Source organism: Chlorocebus sabaeus, chromosome 23, assembly GCF_047675955.1.
Source record: "Chlorocebus sabaeus isolate Y175 chromosome 23, mChlSab1.0.hap1, whole genome shotgun sequence".
Taxonomy (NCBI): Eukaryota; Metazoa; Chordata; class Mammalia; order Primates; family Cercopithecidae; genus Chlorocebus; species Chlorocebus sabaeus.
In genome coordinates, this window is record NC_132926.1 from 4,146,994 (window position 1) to 4,155,613 (window position 8,620).

The 8,620-nt window shown below is 52.8% G+C and overlaps 1 pseudogene; it reads right to left on the reverse strand.

Annotated features, from left to right (window-relative positions):
• Positions 1–7,518: 7,518 nt before the first annotated feature.
• On the reverse strand, positions 7,519–8,393 carry LOC119621904 (small ribosomal subunit protein uS5 pseudogene; annotated as a pseudogene).
• Between the last annotated feature and the right edge of the window lie 227 nt (positions 8,394–8,620).

Below are 8,620 nucleotides of genomic sequence, written 5' to 3' on the forward strand. Positions count from 1 at the left end.
TGAGGCAGGAGAATCACTTGAACCTCGGAGGTGGAGGTTGCAGTGAGCCAAGATTACACCACTGCACTCCAGCAGCCTGGGTGACAGAGCGAGACTCCGTCTCCAAAAAAATAAAAATATAAAAGAAGGTGCTCAACTGCTACACTGCACTCCTGTCCATGCGGGCTGCCTCTTGTTCTCACCCCATCCCCTTGACCTTGGCCTCCCGTGGCCTTGCTGAGGCGTTTGGGAGAAGAAAGTGGGCTGGGCAGAGGTGAGGAGGTAGAAGCCAACAGGAGGCCAGGCCTCTTTTTTTCCCTCCAGCATTTCCCTGGACAGCATGGGAGAGGCCAAGCTGGACTCCTGCTGGGATGGGGGGAACTTGTATTTAGTGAACTTTGTTTACCGTCCTGGGCCTGCACAGCAGATGCCCCTGCAAGGGGCCACTTGCCCCCAGACATGACATTCCTGTAGAGTTGGCATGGGAGCCACACTGCTCAGATGCCACGGGGTGGGGCACTTAGGGCACCAGGCCAGGGGAAGCGAAACCAACTTCCCTGGATGCACCCACTTCCTGAATTGGCTGACCTGGGACAATTTAATTTCTCTCTCTGAGCCTTAGTTTCTTCATCTCTAAAAGGGATTGAGTGAACCAGCACTTTGGGTTTGGTGCTCTAAAGCACCCTGCACAGTGCCTGGCAAGTGGCAGCATCTGTGAAGGTGAGTTGGTCCTTCTCCCTTTTCTTTATGGGGAGGTTTATCAGAAGGACAGAATGCTTATCATGGGCCTGTCTTGAAGTGCTGGAGGGCTGAGTCCTGCCCGCACCGGCATGCACCTTCACTGCTGTGGGTCTGTGCTGTATCTTCCTGCATCCACGCTGTCTGTGAGTGGCCAGGACTGTATCATCCTGCAGCCATCCTGGTGAGGAGGAATTTCCTCATCTCTCTGGCCACCACCTCTGGCCTCATCACCTTTCTTCTTAACTGTTGCAACAACCTGCCTTGGCTTCCTGCTGCCCAGCCACCCCCTACTCTGCCCCCGAGGGAACCTTGTAGCCTATGCATTCTGTCCCCACACTCCTCCGCTGGGGAGGCATGGTCCCAGCTTCAAGACTGGCTCTGCAACTCCTTTAGTCTTCGGGCCAAGCCACTGCTACTGCTTCCGTGCACCTCTGCTCTGGGGGCTGCCTCTGTGTCCTCATCCCTACGTGACTGGTTGTTGGGATAGTCCATTAAGAGTGCCCACTGTCCTCAAGGCCCCTCCTTCTACCCTCAAGGCAAAATTAATCACCCCATCCTCTTGCTGCTCCGGGCTTTTTCTGTTTCTTTGCTGTGATGGTGCTTGTCACAGTGCATTATCCTCTGTCACCCTTAAGAGACAGTGAGCCCTGAGTGTGGGGGACTGGTGGCCAGCGCATATCCAGACTCCCCCAGTTCCTCTTCCAGTGCCTGACAGGTGTTGGCCATACCCAGCTCCAAGCCACCATCTGCAAAAAGACAATTCAGGACGGTTTTCTAACCAGGAGGAGGAGCTGAAGCAAGGCAGCCCTGGCTCTGAATCCCAGTCCTGTCCGTGACTTCCTGGTGACCTTCCCGAGCCTTGGAGTCTTCATTTGTAAAGCAGGCAGCATCCCCTGGGCATGTCCAGGGACCTGACAGCTGTGTGTCCCCTGGCCGCCCTTCAGTCCTTGCCCTCCCTTGTCCTCTCTCCGCTGGAGCTGGGCCAGGCCCCAGCCTGAAGGAGGAGAGCTGGGTGTTCCTGGAGAGGCAGCAGCTAAGGGTTTCAGACCTTGCAAAGTGCAGGCTAACAGATAACTCCTGGTGCCGGCCCTAGCTCTGCCAGTCCTCCAAGACTGGTCTTTTAAAATTTTTTATTTATTTTTAAAATTGCTTTTTAGGCTGGGTGTGGTGGATCATGCCTATAATCCCAGCACTTCGGGAGGTCGAGGCAGGTAAATCACTTGAGGTCAGGGGTTCGAGACCAGCCTGGCCAACATGGCGAAACCCCATCTCTACTAAAAATACAAAATTAACCAGGTGTGGTGGCGCACGCCTATAATCCCAGCTACTCAGGAGGCTGAGGCAGGAGAATGGCTTGAGCCTGGGAGGTGGAAGTTGCAGTGAGCCGAGATCGCACCATTGCACTCCAGCCTGGGTGACAAGAGCACAACACCACCTCAAAAAAAAAAAAAAAAAATTTTTTTTTGTAAAATAGAGGCAAAGTCTATGTTGCCCAAACTGGTCTCAAACTCCCAGGCTCAAGCAATCCTCCTGCCTCAGCTTTCAAAAGTGCTGGGATTACAGCTGTGAGTCGCCACATCCAGCCCAAGATTGTTCTAAAGCTGTGTCACAGAGGGGTGTTGTGGCTGTGGGGTGGAGCCAGTGGGACCGTGCACCCACCCAGCCTCCCTAGCCCTCTCCACTCTTGCACCTGGGGTCAAAGTGGACTCCTGGACCTGAGTCAGCAGAGCTGGGGAGGAGCCTTCATTCACTCCTCCTGCTTCCTCTTCCATGGGTCCCCCCACCCCCGGGGTGACTGGGGCAGCCCCAGGCAGGAGGTTAGGGTGGAAGTTGAGAGCTGCCATGACTTGCTCAGGTGCCTGCTCCAGGGCAGAGCTCAGACCTTCAGGAGCCCGTGAGGACTCACGCCCCGGAAGTCCAGGCAGTCCAACTGACCCACTCATGCGCCACTGGGATTACAGGTGTGAGATTACCTGCCTCAACCTCCCTAAGTGCTGGGATTACAGGCCACCGGAAACCTGGACCAGCCCCACAGCTAAGTCCAGGTGGAGCTACCACCCCAGATGGTAACAGGGTACTTTGCTCAGGAACTCCTGGGCTGCATTCCCGCAGTTGCAGTGATTTATGGCAAGGGGTTGGGGGTGGAAGAAGTCTGGAGGAGTCATTGTGAAACTACAACAGCAATAGGAAGAGAGCTCTGGGGATGGGTGGCACACTGGTATGAATGTGCTTCACACCACGGAACTGTACACTCTAAGATGGTTAAGAGGCCAGTGTGGTGGCTCATGCCTGAAATCTCCCAGCACTTTGGGAGACTGAGGTGTATGGATCACATGAGGCCAGGAGTTCAAGACTAGCCTGGCCAACATGACAAAACCCCGTCTCTACTAAACATCCAACGATTATCCAGGCGCAGTGGTGCACACCTGTATCCCAGCTACTCAGGAGGCTGAGGCATGAGAATCCCTTGAACCTAGGAGGCAGAGTTTGCAGGGAGCTGAGAGAGGGCTACTGTGTCTCAGCCTGGGTGACAGTGCAAGACTCTGTCTCAAAAAAAAAAAAAAAAAAAAAGATAGCTAAGATGGCATGTTTTATGTGCATTTTACCATGATTCAAAATGTTTTAGGCCAGGTGTGGTGGTGGACACCTGTAGTCCCAGCTACCCAGGAAGCTGAGCCAGGAGGATTGCTTGAGGCCAGGAGTTAGAGGCTCGTGATTGGGCCACTGCACTCCTCTAAAAAAAAAAAAAAAAAATGGAGACAGAAAAAAGAAAAAAAAAATTCTGTGTAATACAGAGACTCGGACTGTCATAGTCCAGAGTTGTCCAAAAGGTGCTGGTCATGGGCCACCATTTTTTTTTTTAACCAATACTTTACCTAGATTATTTTTAAAGCTTAATTACAACAGCTTTCAAATATACACAAAGGTAAAGGGAGGGAATTTTTTAAAACTCCCAAGTACCCACTGCCTGCCTTTAAAAGTTACCCAGCAGAGGCTGATTTTATTTACTTCCACACAAACCCTCCCACACTCCAGGGTTCTTTTAAAGCAAATTCCATGCAGTATGACATTTCATCTATAGATGCTTCACTGCAGAAAATTAAACTGTAATAATTATGCTTGTATTTTTATTTTTTTAATTTTAATTTTAATTATTATTATTATTTTTTGAGACAATCTCGTTCTGTTGCCAGGCTGGAGTGCAATGGCGCGATCTTGGCTCACTGCAACCTCCGCCTCCTGGGTGCAAACGATTCTCCTGCCTCAGCCTCCCGAGTAGCTGGGACTACAGGCGCCTGCCACCACGCCCAGCTAATTTTTGTATTTTTAGTAGAGACGGGGTTTCACCATGTTGGCCAGGATGGTCTTGATCTCCTGACCTTGTGATCCGCCCTTCTAAGCCTCCCAAAGTGCTGGGATTACAGGCGTGAGCCTCCGCACCCGGCCTGTATTTTTATTTTTTACTTTTTTTTCTTTTACTTTTTTTTTGTTTAACTTCTAATCTCTGTTGGACTTTATATTTTATTATTATTATTTTATTTTTTATTTTTTGAGACAGAGTCTCACTCTGTTGCTCAGGCTGGAGTGCAGTGGTGCAATCTCAGCTCACTGCAACCTCCGCCTCCCGGGCTCAAGCAACTCTCCTATCTCAGCCTCCTGAGTAGCTGGGACTATAGGCACAGGCCACCATGCCCAGCTAATTTTTGTATTTTTAGTAGAGATGGGGTTTCACCATATTGGTCAGGCTGGTCTCGAACTCCTGACCTCAGGTGATCCACCTGCCTCAGCCTCCCAAAGTGCTGGGATTACAGGCATGAGCCACCACGCCCAGCCTATTTATTTATTTTAGAGACAGGGTCTTCCTCTGTTGCCGAGGTTGAAGTGCAGTGGTGTAGTCATAGCTCACTGCAGGCTCAAAATCCTGGGCTTAAGAGATCCTCCTGCCATGGCCTCCTGAAGTGCTGGGATTACAGGCATGGGTCCTGTGCCTGGTCTAAATCATAATAATTTTACAGTTTGCCTCAAACAAGGCCTGATGTCTGGGCAAGGTCTGCTGCGGGCCTCCCACATGCAGGCAGTCTCTGTGCTGCGCCCTCCACCAGCGCTGAGGGTCACTTGCCCACAGGCACCCCTCTCCTTTCTCCTCTGGGGAAGGCCAGGAGAAGTGACTTTTAAGTTACCTGAAGGACTTCTATCTGTTTGGAAAGAGTGTGGAGCTGAAGCTGATGGCCTCAGTGCTCAAAGGGGAACACTTCCCACAGGTGTATGGAAGCCACAGGCCTGACAGTGGGGTCCTGGTCTTGGGGGTCTCAATCACCTGGTCACCCATTCCCCCCTCACTGAGGCATCCACCTAGCAGGCTGCTCACACCCCCTTCCATCTGTCTGTGCTCAGCCAATCACGCAAGCCAGGGTTACAGCCCTCCCTGCCCTGGGCCCTGGCTCCATGAAGCACCATGGGCCTTGGAAGACCTCCCCAAATCATCCCATGTCCCCAGCATCTTCTGCCAAGGCAGGAGTTTCCCCGGGACCCTGACTGGTCCACTTCCTTGGCACAGTTTGTAGCTGTGCCTGACACAGCCCACCTACCTGGCTTCTGTCCCAAACCCGCAGCCAGGCCATGTGACAGCCGCTGCCTGTGCCCAAACATTCATCCAGCCCCACCCAGGAGAGCCAGACAGACACTCACACAATCTCACCCACACATCCTCACCTGCCTGGCCTTGCCACTCCCCCACCCCACCCTCCCTCTAAACCTACTGGGGCAGCAGCTTCCCCTACCTTCCGCTTGCTCCACCTCCTCCTAGAGCAGGGTCACACAGTTTCCCACGCCCTTGGCAGGTTGGTCATGGCCCTGGCAGGTCTGAGGACAGGATGGGCACAGGACTGGGTGCAGCATAGAAAGGTCAGGGAGTGCAGCCTCCTCCTCTGTGCCAGCTGCCAGCCCCTGGAGCTTACTAGGCTGATGGGGACAAAGAATGTACCAGAGGGGACAGTGACCAGCCTGGGCAATAGAGCAAGACCCTGTCTCAAAAAGGAAAAAAAAAAAAAAATTAGGAGGAAGGGGATTGGGCAGAGGGCACCAGCAGAGGAGCTCTGGATCTAAGTGCCTGACAGAGGAGTCCCCGTTAGACAGAAGAGGCCCTGATACCACTTGCTCAGTCACTGGCCAGCAGGGAAGAGGGTGACCTCGATCTGAGAGCTGAGGGGACCCGGAAGGTGCTGAAGGCTGGGCAGTGATGAGTCCTTCTGAAGGGGCATCGCGCCTTCCCCACTCGGTCATGCTGGGCCAGGCCGGGTAGCGGGCGCCCTGGGCTGCAGACATTAAGCCTTTAGAATGGAAGCTGGTTGACGGCAGGACTGCAACCAGCTAGACTGTCACTCCCAGTCTCTCACAGGCCAGGACCCACAAGGCCCTCGGCATGCTGAAATGAATGTGTGCAGGAGTGAGGGAATGAACTTCCTCGAAAGAATCCTGGTGTGGGGCAGGGTGCGGTGGCTCATGCCTGTAATCACAGCACTGCGGGAGGCCAAGGCAGGTGGATCGTGAGGTCAGGAGTTTGAGTCCAGCCTGACCAACATGGTGAAATGCTGTCTCTACTAAAAATACAAAAATTAGCCGGGTGTGGTGGTGTGCTCCTGTAATCCCAGCTACTTGGGAGGCCGAGGCAGGAGAATGGCTTGAACCTGGGAGGTGGAGGTTGTGGTGAGCCAAGATCGCACCACAGCACTCTCGGCTGGATGACAGAGTACGACTCCTTCTCAAAACAAAACAAAACAAAACAAAACAAAAAACAACCACCAAGAATCCTGGCATGGTGAGATTCTGGAACTTGGCCTCAGGGACCTACATTCACATTCAGCCCTAGCCCTTCTTAGCTGTGTGACCTTTGACCTGCCCTAGGCCTTAATTTCCCTGTTGGTGAAATGAGAGTGATGATGCCTGTCATGATATTTCATTTTCTTTTCTTTTCTTTTCTTTTCTTTTCTTTTCTTTTCTTTTTTTTTTTTTTTGAGACAGAGTCTCCCTCTGTCACCCAGGCTGGAGTGCAGTGGCACAATCGTGGCTCACTGCAACCCCTGCCTCCTGAGTTCAAGCGATTCTTGTGCCTCAGCCTCCCAAGTAGCTGAGACTACAGGCATGCGCCACCATGCCCGGCTAATTTTTTTGTAGTTTTAGTAAAGACAGGGTTTCGTCATGTTGGCCAGGCTGGTCTCAAACTCCTGACCTCAAGTGATCCACCGCCTTGGCCTCCCAAAATGCTGGGATTACAGGCATGCGCCACCGTCCCCGGCTGCCCTGATACCTCAATGTAATGATGTAGAATCATGTGTCTGCCATGACCTTCCTTAGGTGGAGCAGAAAGTGTCACCCCCATGTAAGAGAAGGAACTGGAAGAAAATATGCCAGGATTTGCCTCTGGGTGATTTTTTTTTTTTTTTTGAGATGGAGTTTCGCTCTTATTGCCCAGGCTGGAGTGCAGTGGCATGATCTCAGCTCACTGCAATCTCTGCCTCCCAGGTTCAAGCGATTCTCCTGCCTCAGCTTTCCTGAGTAGCTGGGATTACAGGCATGAGCCACTATACCCAGCTAATTTTGTATTTTTCATAGAGACGGGGTTTCTCCATGTTGGTCAGGCTGGTCTCGAACTCCTGACCTCAGGTGATCCACCTGCCTCAGCCTCCCAAAGTGCTGGGATTACAGGTGTGAGCCACCATGCCCAGCCTATTTATTTAGGCTTTTCTTTTTCTTTTTTTTTTCAGGCTTAATTCGCTTTATTTTTCTCATATAAAAACCCTATGTTGTAGCCACAGCTGGAGCCTGGGTCCACGGCACGGAGACTCTGGTGTGGGTCTTGACAAGGTGGTCAGTGAATTCCTGATAGGGAGACTTGGTAAATATAGTCTCCTTCCAGAGGTCAGGGATCAGGTAGCTGTAGGTCTTAGAGATGGCATCAAAGGTGGCCTTGGTGAAGTTGCCCAGGGTGGCAGTGCAGCCCCGGGCTGAAGTGTAGCAGTCGTCGATACCAGCCATCATGAGCAGCTTCTTGGGCACAGGCGCTGAGACGATGCCAGTGCCCCTGGGTGCAGGGATGAGGCGCACCAGCACAGAGCCGCAGCGGCCTGTCACCTTCAAGGGACAGTGTGGGGTTGCCGATCTTGTTCCCCCAGTAGCCTCTGCACACAGGGACAATGGAGAGTTTGGCCAGGATGATGGCCCCACGGATGGCGGTGGCCACCTCCTTGGAGCACTTGACACCCAGGCCAACGTGGCCCGGTAGCAACAAATGCCTTGAACCTGGTGTGCTGGCCAGCACGGATCTGCTTCTGCACCAGCATAATCTTCAAAAGTCAAAACCTCGTCTTTGAGGGAGGCCCCCAAGAAAAAGTCAATGATCTCAGATTCCTTAATGGGCAGGGAGAAGAGGTAGATCTCCTCCAGGGATTTGATCTTCATGTCGTTGATCAAGTGGCCCAGCTTGGTGACGGGCATCCACTCCTTATCCTCGGCCTTGCCTCTGCGAGCTCCGCGGCCCCGGCCCCGGCCCGGCCCCGTCCACGGCCGCGACCTCGGCCCCGGATGCCACTGCCCAAACCTCCGCGGAAGACACCGCGGTTCCCCATCCCAGGGCCACCAGGACCTCCAGGCCCCCCTTCCCCCGCCTGCTGCATCCGCCATTTGGTGTTTTCTTGGAGCTTTTTTTTTTTTTGAGAGTCAATCTCCCTCTGTTGTCCAGACTGGAGTGCAGTGTTGCAATCTCCGCTCACTGCAAGCTCTGCCTCCTGGGTTCATGACATTCTCCTGCCTCAGCCTCCCTGGTAGCTGGGACTACAGGCGCCCGCCACCACACCCAGCTAATTTTTTGCATTTTTTGTATTTTTAGTAGAGATGGGGTTTC